The following is a 15,137-nucleotide window of genomic DNA, read 5'->3' as shown; positions in this document are numbered from 1 at the left end:
GCAGGTAAGTCGGCCAGTTTCATCCTCTCCCTGACACAGAGGAGCTTCTGTAACACAGACACAATAACCCAATGTTTGCATAACAAGTTGACTCTTGCTGAGCCTCTGAGGAGAGAAGTTCCCGTGGAATGGCTTGGAGGAGGTCTAATGCGCTGTGCTAAGGCCTTGATGAGGATGATAAAGCTCTCTTGGTATTTGCCCAAACTAAACAACCGCCCTTTCTCTTCTTTCCAACCACCCTCCAGAGGTGGTGGTGGCTAATTGGTAATCCAATCAGGTATCCTTCTTATGTGCATTGGTTCATTGCTGTGAATCATCTGGCTCCTGACAGATACCAAGGCGCCTTCCAAAAAGCCTTCTGGCATGTTAACTTTTTGGAAAAGAGATGCTGGCTCTGAGCAATAACCATTTTGCAAAGGAAAAAGAAATGAAGTCAGAGGGTGATGAGTGTCAACCACCCAGGAACCATCTTGATGTGTATGTGTGAGCGGTACAGGCTGCAGAGCTTGGGCTAAAGGAGATTAAAATCTGCATTCTGGTGCATTCTGTCACAGTTGGCCTGGGTTCAGAGCCAGGATATCTGAATAGCATGGCTTGTCCTCTGTGATGTCAGATGACTTAGGGTCAGACCCTCGCATCCTTCCTGTACCCAAGGTTCCTCACCCCATCTGAATCAAAGGATGGGGTTCTCCACTGCCAGGAACTGGGAAGTCCCCTAACTGTTGCATTTTACACCTGATGTCTGATGCTGTCGAAACAGCACCTACATATAAGTTGCAAGGAAGTACAAGGCACATATTCAGTTCCTTATTCAACATTAAGGGACTTCCATCACCACTTGGGTTATGCCATATGAGTACAAGAATAACTTCATTCTGAAGTGATTCTGCACTGTCAGAAGTAGGATAGAGGCCACTGTCTGTGTGACACAGCTGTTTCCAAGCTGGAAAGCAAATATGATTCTGCTCACCTGCTCCACATCTGCACACTTTGTTCCAGGAGAAAGAGCTCCCCTTTTGCCAATGCAAAAGTCAGAAGCAGGAAAGGAAATACTGAGGTTTCAAGTTAGCTGCCAAGTTATTGAGATGATGTTTCCATCATTTCTGTATCTCCAGCTCCTCATGCATACCTGACATGTGCGAGGCAGGATTACGATACTGTTACTGTTTACCAAAAAATCTTTCAACTTCCACACAAAAGAAGAAAGGGAAATGAAACTCATGCTGAATAGACTTGCCTGCCATCTTGCCCTAATCCTGTGGATAATTTTTTTGAATCTCACTTGCCTCTCACAACAGTAAGTTGGTTGGCTCCAACGAGCAGTCAATCCTTCACTGACTGTTTCTAGCCTTCCCTCCCATAGTTGACAGGCCTTCAGTCTTGCTGGCATTTAGATGGTGCCAGAGGGGACAGGCAGAATCTCCAACCCTCATCTCCCTATAGGGGACCATTGGACAGGTCTTGCTTTCAAAGAGTTTCTACTAATAGGAACGTTTTGTTTTGCTTTCATACGCTGTATTCTGAAAAAAATGTTCAGTTCTTGTAATGAATTTGCTCCAACCACACCAAACTCTTTGCCCCTCAGTTTGTTTAAGCCCATCTTGACCACCACCCCACCCTACCCTTCCAGTTTCCTCTCCCATTACATTCAGGCCCACGTTTTTCTTATCCTTTTGATGGCTCATTCGTTCTTCCTTCACTTATCTCTGTCTTTGCCCAGTAGTCCTCAAATACTTAGGACAGCTTTAGATACCAGGAGAAGCCTCATGGTGGGAGGGGGGAACATTTTCTTTAATAAATCTACTGCATCTACTCTACCAGGATGTAGACTCAGTCCTCTCTGTCAGTCCCACTTTTGTGATTTATTGTGTTTATCAGAATATTTTCTGTTGAATTCCCAAATATATAATGAGCCCTGAGAATCTCTTTATAGTATGTCTAAGAAATGCTTGTTGATTGACTGAATACTACAGGTGCCACAAAGGAAAGTTCTTTTGGGGATCACAATGGGCTTGGTTTTATTTTGCTTTGTTTTCAATTTTAAAAATCTTGAGTAAAGGAGGGAATATGATCCATCTGATCTTTCTGAGACTTTCAGACTCTGTCGACATCTATTTGGAAATAAATTCTTAAGCAATTAGATCATGATCTCTTGCTTTTAAAAAGCATTGAGAAATGAATGTAAGCCTTCAGAAGAAAAAAAAAAAAGAAGTGAAAGAAAGCTAGAGCTAAGCTATATCCAGGTAGTTAGATAAGATGAAGTAGATTTGTTAAGGAAAATGCCCCCTGCCCCCACTGTGAGGCTTCTCCTGGAACCTAAAGCAGTCCTAAGTATTTGAGGACTACTGGGCAAAGACAGAGATAAGTGAAGGAAGAACGAATGAGCCATCAAATGGATAAGAAAAGGGTGGGCCTGAATGTAATGGGAGAGGAAACTGGAAGAGTAAAGTGGAGTGGTGGTCAAGATGGTATTGATCGAGGCAAAGCTGACACTCTTGTAGGATGTTGCAACATTTAGAAAATGCAAAACCTAAGAAAAAGTTAGCTTGAAAGAACTCACATCAAAACATTGGACCTGCTTCCTGAATTTCTCGTCATTAGTTTGTATTGTCACCTGTTCTAGTCACAAAAACAGCAATGGAAGTTTCCTTTCAAAAATTCTTTTATTCAGATATTTTTGTTGTGAGAAATGCAATGATTCAGGTTAAGACTTCAGGTCCCACATAAACTTAAATTCTCAGTTTCTTTCACTTTCCAGGTAGCACTTATTCTTATCCTAACTGGATTTTTTACCCCAAAAACATGTTTTTTGGTTTTTTTTGGTCATTGAAATGGTGTCCTTCTGTCATACAAAACTTTTTTGGTGTGGTAATTTTAAAAAATGTCCCAAATGTTTTGATATTTTTCTTGAGTATGAGCCAGACATAGTACCTCCCCTCTAATAAAGACAGAAAAGGGCAAAAGTGATGTGTGTGACTTCAGATACTGGCCCATAAAATGTGCTATGGCTTCCATCTTGCCTCTCTCTTGGATTAGTCACTCTGGTGAAAGTCAGTCACCATGTCTGTGGTGAGGCAGAGCAAGCAGCCTTCAGAAGAACTGTATATGACCAGAAATCGAAGTCTCCTGCCAACAGCCAGGATGACCTTTCCAGGCTTACGAGTGAGCCACCTCGAAAAGAGATAGTCCAGCTCTAGTCTTCAGATAACTGCATCCCAGGCTGCTACTCTCCTGAGTTGGCAGCATCAAAAGACACCGCACCAGAATCACAGACATAACCCACCACACACACTCACACACACACACAGGTGTCTACAGAAGCTGTGTGAGCTATAATAAAGATTTATTGTTTGAAGTCATTTGACTTCAATATCAGAAATATCTGGAGTCATCCCCTGATGATATGCAGTTTGGTAAACAGAAAAATGAAGGGTCTAAAAATATCCCAGCTGGTCTTAAAACGCTGATTATTTAGGGGCAAACATCTGTTAAGTGACCTGCTTTCTCTTTGTTCTCCCCATTTATCTTTTGTGATAAATTGGTTAGAGGTAAAAGAATTCTTTCCACTGGGCAAAGAATGATTTTCCTTCTTTTAGCAATGGTAGTGTTAGTGAAGCTACCTGATATTTAAGGGAAGAGAAGTCCTTTAGATGAGGCCAAAAATAAGAGAAAGAAGAAAGAACTCTGAACTAAAGTCATGAGCTTTATTCTCAGTTTTATCACCCGTGATTTCTGTGGTCACAAAAAATAATAATAATAATAATAACTTCATTGCTTTGGCCCTAAGCTTCCTCATATGTAAATAGAGGAGTTGGAATTAGATCCAGGGAGACCAGTGTGTGCCACAGAGCTCCAGTTCCTCCGTTAACAGGAATATGTTAAAAGGACTTTCCTTCACCAAACTGAAGCCCCCAAGAACCCAGTAGCCCTCCCACTGGTGTTCCGATAGCCACCAGCAGAGTGTCCAAAAACACACAGAAGTCTCTTTTCTGTTGACAAAAGCATCTTGTGATTCCTCTAAAAACTCCCCTACTTCGTATTTGAAATTTGGTGTCATCATTTTATAGCTCCCCAAGAAGAAAAAAATTTCAAAAATAATAGTTTTCTCTGAATCTAGAAATTTCTTTTTCTAAGAAAAAAAGTCATTATGAATTGTTGAATTTTGAAGCTGTGGTCTCTTCCTCCATCGCGGCTGTTCTGTTCCAGAGCTCTAAAGTCAACAGGGAGCACAGACATCGCCTGCACCAGGGTATAAGGACACCAGTTGACTAAAGGAGCAGCACTGCCTGTTTACAGTGGGGAGGGTCTGCCTGTGTCCCCTCAACTTTCCACAGCCTAGCTAATTCTTCCCTCCTAAGATGGCTCTTGAATGAACCACTCCAATCCTTGGAGAACCACTAGAGCTATGAGGCCACAGTTTGTAATCCCTCTCACTTTATGGATAAGGAAACAGACTCAGAAAGGTATGGGGATTTGCTCAGTCACAGTTTCTATGTGGCACACCTGAAGCTCAAATCCTCCTGTATCCACTTAGGTCAGAGTCCTTTTACTAATCATACTGCCTCTTGTCCAAAACACAGGATTAGACACTAGCACCTGCATTGTGCTACCTTATCTGATCAGCTACCTCAGCTGCTGAGTGCTCCCTCCTGAATGCCACTGATTCTCTCTGCCTGGCTCTCTCACGATGCTCGCCCTCTTTTTGCTCTTTTCTCCTCTTTCCTCACCAAGATTTAAAATTCCTATATGTCAGCCCTCTTTACCACTTCTGAATGTACCAGAGAACATAGCAGGTACTTCTAGAACATGTCCATCAGTATGGACTGAAACTGTAAGCAATAGACCTTAATTGTTCTCCAATATCCTTTCTTCCATTATTCCTTTTATTAACATACACTCCCAGCCTGAAGTTTAAATGAACAGATGACTACCTAGCTGGACATTTTCTCATCTTCTCAGCCTCCCTGGCATTCAGGCATAGTCATGTGATGACGTTTTAACTCATGAAATGTGAATAGAAGTTACACAGGCAACTTCCAGATCATTTCCATAAAAGAGCACTGGCTGCCCTCCTGTTCTTTCCCTTGGACTTGGTTGGGGTGGTGACAGAGCTTCAAACATGTGGAAGAGGACCACATTTATGGGACAGTGGAGCCACAGAAACAACGGAGCCCAGATGTCATGGAGCCATCACCTACTCTGCCTGCCTCTCTTGTGAAAAGGAAATAAATGTGCATCTTTTGCAGTGTCCTTGTTATGTAATATGGGGAAAATAAAGTAGTCCTGGCTCCCCCTCCCCCTGCTAGCCTCTACGACCACTGCCTGTGGGCCACCCTGTGGCAGGGAGAGAGAGACAGAGACAGACAGACAGACTTGAGCCTATGCGTGCCTATGATAAGGAACACCTGCACCCAGAGAGCACTGGCCTTACACATATGTAAATACAGGTGCCTAGATCAGAGCTCGGGCCAGAAGAAGCTTCTCAGAGGACACTAATAATAGCCTCACCCCACTTCCTAAGGTTCTGCCCAGGACCTCTGGCTACAGCTCTCAGGGACCTCACAGGGTTTCTGCAGAGGAACTGCCATTAGTATTGACTCTTGAGAAATCAATGAAAGTAGACAAACAAGAGGAAAAGAGCTGATGGGTCAGCTTGTACCAAAGAGAGCAGAGCACTTATGAGGGGTGATGCATAGCCCCAGGGGGGTGGATTGTGGAGGGGCTTCATGGAGCCAGCTGGCTGAAAGGTGGGCTACAGCCAGACCCAGAAAGGCCCATGTGTCCCAGGACAGAGCTGAATGGCTGTTTTTGAGACAATCAAGGCATCGCAGATGTTTAAGAAGCAATGTCAGGCGATCCAGTGTGTGTACAGCTGAAGGAATAGACAAGAGAAAAGGCCGAACACACGTGCTGCTGCAGAATCATCCAAACAGCTAAGAGAGTCTGAGCGGAAGGAAATGGGCGGGCGCAAGAGGCGCTGCAATGGAAACACCCCAGGACCACCCACTGATGAGGGGTCTCAACCTGCACCGTGACTCTGAGCAGCCAGCAACAAGCCTGTCTGGAGCCTCTCCACAAGACTGGTTACAGTTCTCATCTCTAATTTCCTACTCGAATTTGCTCCATTTCCACTTTCCCCGAAGAGGATAGTTAGGCCTCCAGGTCTGGGAACTGAGACTTCAGCATCTCTACCCGTAGGCACCCGAACTGGGTGTGGGCGAAAGCTGGAAGGTTCTCGACGGGAATCAGCAGTAATGGCACAAACAACTCCCGGAACTGTACTTCTCCAAAAAGCAATTTTTCACTCTCGCCGACGATGAGCATAATAAAAACCCCCCTATCCTGCTCTGGGGTGCGACTTCTTGGACTCCCTCTTCTGAGTCCCTGAACCTTACCCGAGAGCAGAGCAGAGCAAAGCGCAAATAAATTCCACTTGCCTTGATACCTAATGCTTTCCCACTGTTTCTTCTCCGTGTGCCGATCTTTCAAGGATTACTTGGGGGTGATGTATGTATGTGTGTGTCCCGAGCTGTAATTAAAATAAAACAGGAGTGAAGGCCCTGCAGGCTGAGTTGTCCCTACAGGGGCGCACATGCCACCTTAGACCTCTGCGGATAGTGCTCAGCTCTGGCCTCCTCCCTTGTTTTAAATTCCCACCAGAACACATAAAAAATAAATTCCAATGTCATGTGCCTCTCGGCTTCTCAGTAATGCAGTGTGGCTGTTTACTGGCTCCTGGGCTCTAGGGGAAGTGGTTGAACTTCCTAACAGACACCGGTGTAAATAATAAGAGTTCTAAGGAAAACCTTAATTGCAAGTTTCTGGGGAGCCTTAAGGAAAGGAGAAGTAAGCAGGGATGGAAAGTGTTTGTCTAACCCTCCTGCAAGCTCTCAGCCCCGCATACGTTGAGGTTTCTCTTTCATGATTGTTTTAGCCTCTTTTTCCCTTCCAACCACCGACCACTCAATTCTTTGAGGGAAAATTAACATTCATTATGCAATTTATCTCTCTCCTTTTAATCCAGAGTGTCTGTCTCCAAGGACCCTACTCAATAATTAATGTTTGTTCTCATTTCCTATTCTCCAGAGTATCTACTCTTGAACTGCAGGGTCAACAATTAACACTAATTATGGCTTTCTCTCTCTCCAGCGTTGATTCTCAGAATCCCAAATCACATGGCTTGGCCTGAGCTGCGTGCGTGCGTGTGGCTGTGTGTGAGCGTGCCGAGTTGGAAAAGACCATTGAGCAGGCTTTTCCAAGCCCCACCGCAGTGTAGCAAATTAATAAAGCCAGACATTCTTTTTTGGCAATCTCTCTGATCAGTAATAAGACAATGAAGCATAAAGACCTGCCTACGTGTCTTTGGAAATGAGTTTGGTGGGTAGTTACATATTAGATCTTGAAATCTTTTCCAGTTTGATTCCCTCTGGCTTTCCCAATCGCTATTTCCTTGATAGCGCTCTGTGTCTCTCTTCAACCAAATTGCCCTATAAAATCCTTCTTTCATTTACAATCCACTCAAATGACTACTTTACTACCTATTACCTCTCCCTTAACTGTCTTTCTCTGATCTGTCATCCTAATTCTCTTCAATCATTAAAACAGCATTAAGCTAACTAGTTTAACTGTCAAGAACTTTCATTCAATATGACTCTAAGAGATGGCAAAAAAAAGAAAAATCAAGGGCTGGGCTCCTGATACTTCCCATGGTCCTCCCATCACTGGGTTCACTGGGGTCTGGGCTCATCTACTGCTCAAATCTGGGCATCACCTCAGAGCTGAGTCAAGAATTAACCGGTTCATGCTGTTGCTTGGTCAGAAGTTCCCCTCTCAGAATTTTAGCACCACAGTCCCTGCAAAGTTTCACCCTTAAACATCTTGAATAAAATATTGTTTTCTTCAATACACTTTAAATCCTCTCCACAAAGGCATGTGTGGAACTGTCAAACCCATCTACTACATTAGGGGACCAGAGCATCAGGGCACCACCCTGTGTTCCCCCCTACCCCATAATACAGAAAATCACCTTTTTTTTTCCAGGACCCTCCTCACACCCTCCTTGTTGTTTTTCAGCCTATGAATTTATTCATTCAAGTGGGCCAGCAAAAGAAGTGGTCTGGTATTCAATATCTCTCAGGAGGTTAGCTTTTCTCCAAAAAGACTCTCCTGGTTCTCCTTTATGTCATTTGACTCCTCTATGTATGATTTCCTACCTAAACTGCCATCTACAGTTTCTCCCCCAATGCAGCAATAACAGGGCAAAGCATTCAGTTGTTTCACCAGAGAAATTCAGAGTCCTTGTAAGCAGCACACCGCGGTGTTACTCCCGGGCAGCCCTGTGCTGTCTGAGCACAAATATCAGGAGAGAAGAAATGAGGGTTGCTGACCCAGCAAGGAGAACTTGCAGGAATGTGCTGTGGGGACATAATTCATGGGGTGGACATTGTCCTTCCTAGAGCTGTGGACAGCTTAACCTGGATAACCACAAACATGAAAACTCTCTGGAATCTCTTAGGTTTAAATTTTAAATGGAGGACGGACACAGTTCATGTCTCCTGAGCTCTCTTTAATATTTCATTTCCCCACTAAGAAACAAGTAAAAACTAGGGTCTAGGTTGAACTTGTAGCTCATCTTCCACCGCAATCATAGTTGTTTCTGCTTCAGGCCAGGGGGAAAGGATGAGCATGTGGGCACTTTCTCTCTCTCCTAAAAATAGTCTTTGATTAATAGGGAAATGTGTGTGGTCTTCCTGCCTGTTTATTTTGGGGCAGGCAGAAAGGACTCCTGCGTGAGGGACCCGCTATAGTAACAGGAAGCCATGCCACAGATGGAGGGCTGGAGCCAGACGTGGGTGGAGGAAATTGTTTTTGCTAGAGACTGCAAAATTAGAAGGAGAAAGGCACAATCATATGCTTGCCAACCTCAAAATCTGTAAGCTGAGAAATAGTTGGGAACCTGGCTTTGTGATTTATTCCTTTCTACCATTCTCCTTGGGTGGATATTCTGATTGTGATTATGGTGGGGAGAGTTTCAGTGCTCATTCTCACTCACTGGTTGGAACCAGGCCCGGTAGTTCTTCAATCACCCTCTAATGAAAGATGAAGAATGCTGGTGATGATGCTACCATCATTATCTTTGATATGCCAATAAGAAATAGAGACCGGCCCTTCCTGGTGGGAAGGGGTTAAAGCGCAGCACTGCAAGCTAGCCACAGCTTCAGAGCAGTTCAATTCCCTGCCCTGGAGATGACCCACATGGCGTGGCAGACCTCTCCCACTGCTCCCCTCAGCAGTTACTTCATCAGTCTACCTGTTCTGTTTCTCACTCTGTCTCTGGTGAATCTCCCACCCATCTGGCCTGTACCACAGTTCTGTATGCATAAATAAATCTTTTTAAAAGAAAGAGAGTCCTTTGTTCACATCATCCTCACAGCAGTATGAGCTAATCCAATTACCTTCTTCATTTTTCATCTGGGACATGTGGCTCAGAGAGGTTAATTCACTTGTGCAAGGTCACAGAGCTAAGATATGAAGCTGGAATTTGAACCCTAACAGTCTGCATTTTTACCACTATGCATGCTTAGTGATGATTCAGTAATCACTAGAATCTAAATAGGCACATTTCCATCTGACAAGGTGTGAGAGATTAGGAAGTTCCTGACTTAGCAGTGGCCCATGGTAATGAATGGCTTCTGTTGCACATCCCTTACTCATTGCCCAGAAATCAGACACCCTTTTATGGGTAACATTGAAACGATTTGCAACTTTTAGATATATGGGGAGAAATTGAAGAAAAGTAGGAAGAGTTTGGGAAAACCATATTCCTGAGACAGATTTTCAAGCAAGATAGGCCTGATTAGAGGGTAGTTTCCCAGACTGAAAAGATTCATCCTAATATAACCAAATATGTCACCACCTCAAGTCATCAATTATTAAATTCTCAGTAATAGAATTGGCTTCTGAAGCATTCTTTTATAAGACATACTTCCAAGAAACTATTAGTCATTCACACTTTAGTTTAAATATATATATGTAAGTATGTAAATATATATGTGTATGTGTGTGTGTATGTGTGTCTAGAGAGAGAGAGAGAGTGGATGACTCTCCAATGAGGGACTAAAACTTGGGAGCATAAAGTGGTAATCCTGGGGTATGTAGAGTTTTAAGAGGGTTGAAACATGCCTGACTGCAATGCCTAGGAAGGGTTGGATGAAGGTTATTAGCTACCGAGGGAAGGAGAAAAGTACAGAAAGGGAAATAAGAGTTTCAAAAACAAATGGATTATTTCAGAGTTTCCCCATGTCAAGCTATACGTCCTGGAAAGGGGCAAAAAAAAAAAAAACTTTTGAACATACTGTCCCCACAATTCCTCCTCTCCTCCTACCCCCTGACATTTTTTTCTTTTTCTTTCTATTGATTTTTTTTTACATCACTTTAGTCCCCAAAATTATGCTAAAATACACATCTCAAGTCACCCTTCCTCTGGACAGCTTCTCAGCACCATTCACCCCTCCACCAATACACTGCTGAGGGGAGCAGCGACCCAGACAGGAGAGGTCTGCTGGGCCATGCGGGTCACCCCCCTGGCTGGGAATGGAACTTGTGCTGCAGTGGCTGCCAATAGCTTGATAGAGCTGAGACCTTAACCCCTGCACCAGCAGGGAGGCCCAGAGCTTTCACAACTTTATGCTATCTTTTTGGTCATCTGGCTTGAGTGGGTATTTTCATATAAAAATGACAGGATTCTAAAAATATAGAGAGCTGGTAGATCTTGGTTATTTGTGAAGTTGAAGGTCAGTCTCAGCTATTTGCAAATGACCTCAGAAGTGAAGGACACACATCATTTGTCATTTTACACAAGCATGATGTCATGACATCACTAAGCTAGTGAGTGTGCCTAGCCAAGCCTCCAGCACCCACGTCTCAGTGTTGTGGGATATAATTGCAACATCTGCAGTAGCCTGATGAAATCATTTCATAAAAAGAACAGTGATTTGTAAATGTGTGTATATAGATATAAAGAAAGCCAACTAGTAGGATGACTGATAAAAAGTGGTGTAACAAATTGATGATTCCCTGCCAAAAAAAAAAAAAAGTTTTATGAACCACTACAATCCTTTAGTTATAGACTCCTTGAGAGTCTGAAAACTTCCCCTTCTTTTTTTATATCTACTTTAGTTTTATTAGAGATATGCTATCACTAAGGATATTCACAAATCTAAGGATTCTTGGGATTTTTAGGATATTTGCCTTCCAAGCAGGCAGGATCTGCTGTTCACTTAGTGTATGATACACACAGGGATCTGGACCTAACTCAGACTGTGAAACAGCACTAAGTACAATATAGCTTAAAATTTGTATGGAGTTTGAAGTGTTCGTACACTTATGTGTAACTGTATGAAAGTGTTAACGAGTTGTATTACTAAACCTGTAATAAAATTTAGACTATTTTTCTTCTGTTAGTGATCAACAAATTATAACATTCAAAAACGAGTAATTCATAAATACTGTTTTATATGGCATCAGCTTTCAGATAGTGTGTTATCTTCTCATCAAAAAGAAAGAAAGAAGCCTGAGACCTGTCTTAACGATTTTTTCCCTTAGAGGGATCAGGACAAATGTGGGAAGAGCACCAGGGGCTATTCACCGTGCTGGTGCATGGGTGAACTGGTGGTGGGAATTTCACAGGGAGGTCATACACTGTACAAAAATGAAGGATGATATTGTAATAAATATATGAAAAATTAGGACCTCCCTGGTGGTGCAAGGGGTTAAAGCCCAGCACTATGAAGCTACCTGCAGCCACTGCAGGGAGCTGACCCCCATGGCACAGCAGACCTCTACTGTATCACCTGCTGCTCCCCTCAGCAGTGTATTTCAGTCAATCTACTTGTTCTGTTCCCCACTGTGTCTCTGGCGAATCCTCTCACGACCCCACCTCTAGTCTGTACTTGCATGCATAAATAAATAAATCTTTAAAAAATAAAATAGGCCGGCTCTCCCTGGTGGCGCAGCGGGTTAAAGCACAGCACTGGGAAGCCAAAACCACTTCCGCATGAGTTTGATTCCCTCCTGCCCCGGAGGTGACCACATGGCGAGGCAGACCTCTCCTGACCCGCCCGCTGCTCCCCTCAGTAGCGTACTTCATCGATCTGCCTGTTCTGCTCCCCACTCTGTCTCTGGTGAAGCCTCTCACCACTCCTGAGCCTCTGGCCTGTACCCCAGTTCTGTATGTACAAATAAATAAATCTTTAAAAAAATAAAATAAAATAGGCCCTCCCTAATGGCACAATGGGTTAGGACACAGCACTGCAAGCTAGCCACAGCCACTTCAGTGCCAGCTCAATCCCCCGCCCCAGAGGTGGCCCAATGGCACAGCAGACCTCTCCTGTCTTGTCCACTGCTCCCCTCAGCAGTGTATTTTGTCGATCTGCTCCTCACTCTGTCTCTCACCGCACCTGCACCTCTGGCCTATATCCCAGTTCTGTATGCATAAATACATCTTTTAAATAAATAAATAAAATATACTCTAAAATTTTACTTGGGGACCAGAAATATTCCCATATAATATAAAAGAAGAAATTCCATTCTAAGGAAAAGGACCATATGAAGCTTGGAGAAGATGGTGGCATGGGGGGTGGGGTTGGAGAAGGGGGGAGGAAGCATTTGTAATGCCTTGATCCCAGGGCACTTGTCAGTGAGGGAGTGGTGAGAAATGCAACTGGTAGGGTAGGCAGGAGCCCGATCATGATAGGCAGCAAGTAAGGAATTTATCCCAAAGACGTAAGATCCTGCTTATATAGGAATTAACATACCAGATTTTTATTTTAAAGAAATGACTCTCCCAGCTTTGTAAAGAATGGATTTCAGTAACAGATAAGACCAGAGGCTGGGAGACCAGCTGTCTAGAAGCAAGTGACACAGAACAACATTTTCTGCAGAGGTGATACTGACACATGAATTTTTTGCAGAGCCATCTTCAGCCTCTTTTTTTGAACTCCCCTCTTCCACCACAGGCTTCTTTATTGATCCAATGGTGTATCTGGATTGGAGGTCCCTCATGTTGTTATCACACAACTCATATTTCAATTCCATCATCAGGTTTGCCTTCCATTTTGGATTTGGTAAACTGCCATGTGCCTTTATACCTCTCCATAAAAAATAACTTAGGAGGCCCTCCCTGGTGGCACCGCGGATTAAAGCACAGCACTGAGAAGCTGAAGCCACTCTCACATGAGTTCAATTCCCGTCTGCCCCGGAGGTGACCACGTGGCGTGGCAGACCTCTCCTGACCCGCCCGCTGCTCCCCTCAGCAGTGTACTTCGTCGATCTGCCTGTTCTGTTCCCCACTCTGTCTCTGGTGAAGTCTCTCACTGCCCCTGAGCCTCTGGCCTGTACCCCAGTTCTGTATGCACAAATAAATCTTTTTTTAAGAAAATAATTTTTTGAAATTTTGAGAGGAGTTGGTGTTCCCAAAGCAAAAGCCAGACGCTTGAGACTGAGCTAGGCTTGGTCTAAGAAGACTTAAGTGAAAGAACTATTATTCCAATTTGGAAAAAAAATATTATACTTGCATTTACCAAGCATTTCCATATTTAACTGCAGACTGACTCATATCTTCTAGATCTGTCTATTTGCTCCTTTAATAAAGTTCCCTGGAGTATATCGTTAGCCTAGAGACTTTCTCAGGTCGTAAGCAACTGTTTGATATACTTGTCTTACCCTCCTCCTCATCCAGGAAGATTTAAAGTGGAAATATGTAGCATAAACAAGGTCTTAAATCTTGTCCTAAGAATTTGATAATGACAATACCAAAAGGCCATCGTGGGTCTTGGTGTCTTCCATTAACCAAGCAGACTCAAGATTTATTGCAACACAACAAAACACTCTATAGGTCATAGGTGTCTTGAGTCATATCATATAAAATAAAGTATTTTTAGATGTGATTCTTAAGGCTATGTAGAGGAACCAGAATTATCCTTCCTTTTATGGTTTAGTTTATACCAAGAAGTTTTTTTTTTGCTGTTGTTGTTGTTTTTTTTAGTAATATGGAATTTGCTCCTGCATTTTCCATTTCTGAACAAAAACACAGAACGATAGAGGTATAAAGATTGACTTGTAGGTCTCTTCCAATAGGCACCTACCGGAATCTACAAGTTCATGTACAGTATCTAAGATCTATTTAGTGATGGATATATCCTCCCCCCAAATTATAGGGTCAATACATATGAGTACATAGGGTCAATTCATAAAGGTTATTCAATTCTCAGAAATTTGTAGGTTGTGGGAAGATGCCCAAACATATTTTAAAAGGCTCCCACCAATGAAATAAGCCAGAAAGAAAAGGAAAAATACTGGATGGTTTCACTCATAGCAGGATTATAAAGGACCAGAGGAGAAAATAGTAATAATAGTGAACAACTATATACCAGAGACATTTTACAGGGCTGGAATGGGGAACAGGATCAAAAATGGGGAGGGGGCGGAGTACACAGGACTATGATGATGGCACACAGATGATCTGGTGATGGGAAGCCCACAGGGATTACAACTGAGTTGGGAAAAAGCACAAAATGATGTAAAAATAAACTACTATATTATTTTTTTAAAAAAAGAAAAGGCTCCCACCAATACCTCCAATAGTTACTGCCCCAGTAACCATCAAACATTTGGCCATTTTGGAGCCTGTGGGCCTGACATTTTTTCCCAAGTGCTCACACAAATTTATGCAAGAGCCAGAGGCCCCACCTTGCCTTATAAGGTGACTTTTTAGAATTCAGGTTCTATTCTAAGACAGATGGGCCCACCAGAGCATATCATGCCAAGGGAAATAAGTCTTCTGAAATAATAGGAAGAACTCTGATTTGTGTTACATGTTATTTGGAACAATGAACAACTTGGGAAAAACATAGTCAACACTGGTTTAAACAGAAAAACGCTTTAAGGCCCTGAGTTCCATGCTAGAATCAGATGCTCTTCCTGGCTTTTCAAGTTTTGAGTGTTTAGTGAAGTATCCCATGATCTGAAGACGGCAGAAGAGGTTTGGGATGAGACCTCATCTAGTCGGGGTCATCTCAGAAACCGCCTGATTATCTGGTAGGAATGCTATCTCCTCACTAAAAGCCTGTGGTTAGATT

At 43.1% G+C, this 15,137-nt stretch overlaps 1 protein-coding gene across 1 annotated transcript in view; it reads left to right on the top strand.

The window, feature by feature from the left end:
- KIAA2012 (KIAA2012 ortholog) overlaps nucleotides 1–15,137 on the top strand; it is a 95,319-nt gene that overhangs the window by 37,089 nt on the left and 43,093 nt on the right. The window lies entirely within an intron of this gene.

This window comes from Condylura cristata, unplaced genomic scaffold, assembly GCF_000260355.1.
Source record: "Condylura cristata isolate star-nosed mole 26May11 unplaced genomic scaffold, ConCri1.0 scaffold00002, whole genome shotgun sequence".
Classification (NCBI taxonomy): domain Eukaryota; kingdom Metazoa; phylum Chordata; class Mammalia; order Eulipotyphla; family Talpidae; genus Condylura; species Condylura cristata.
The sequence above is the reverse complement of the archived record's forward strand: the minus strand, read 5'-3'. Positions and strand labels throughout refer to the sequence as shown.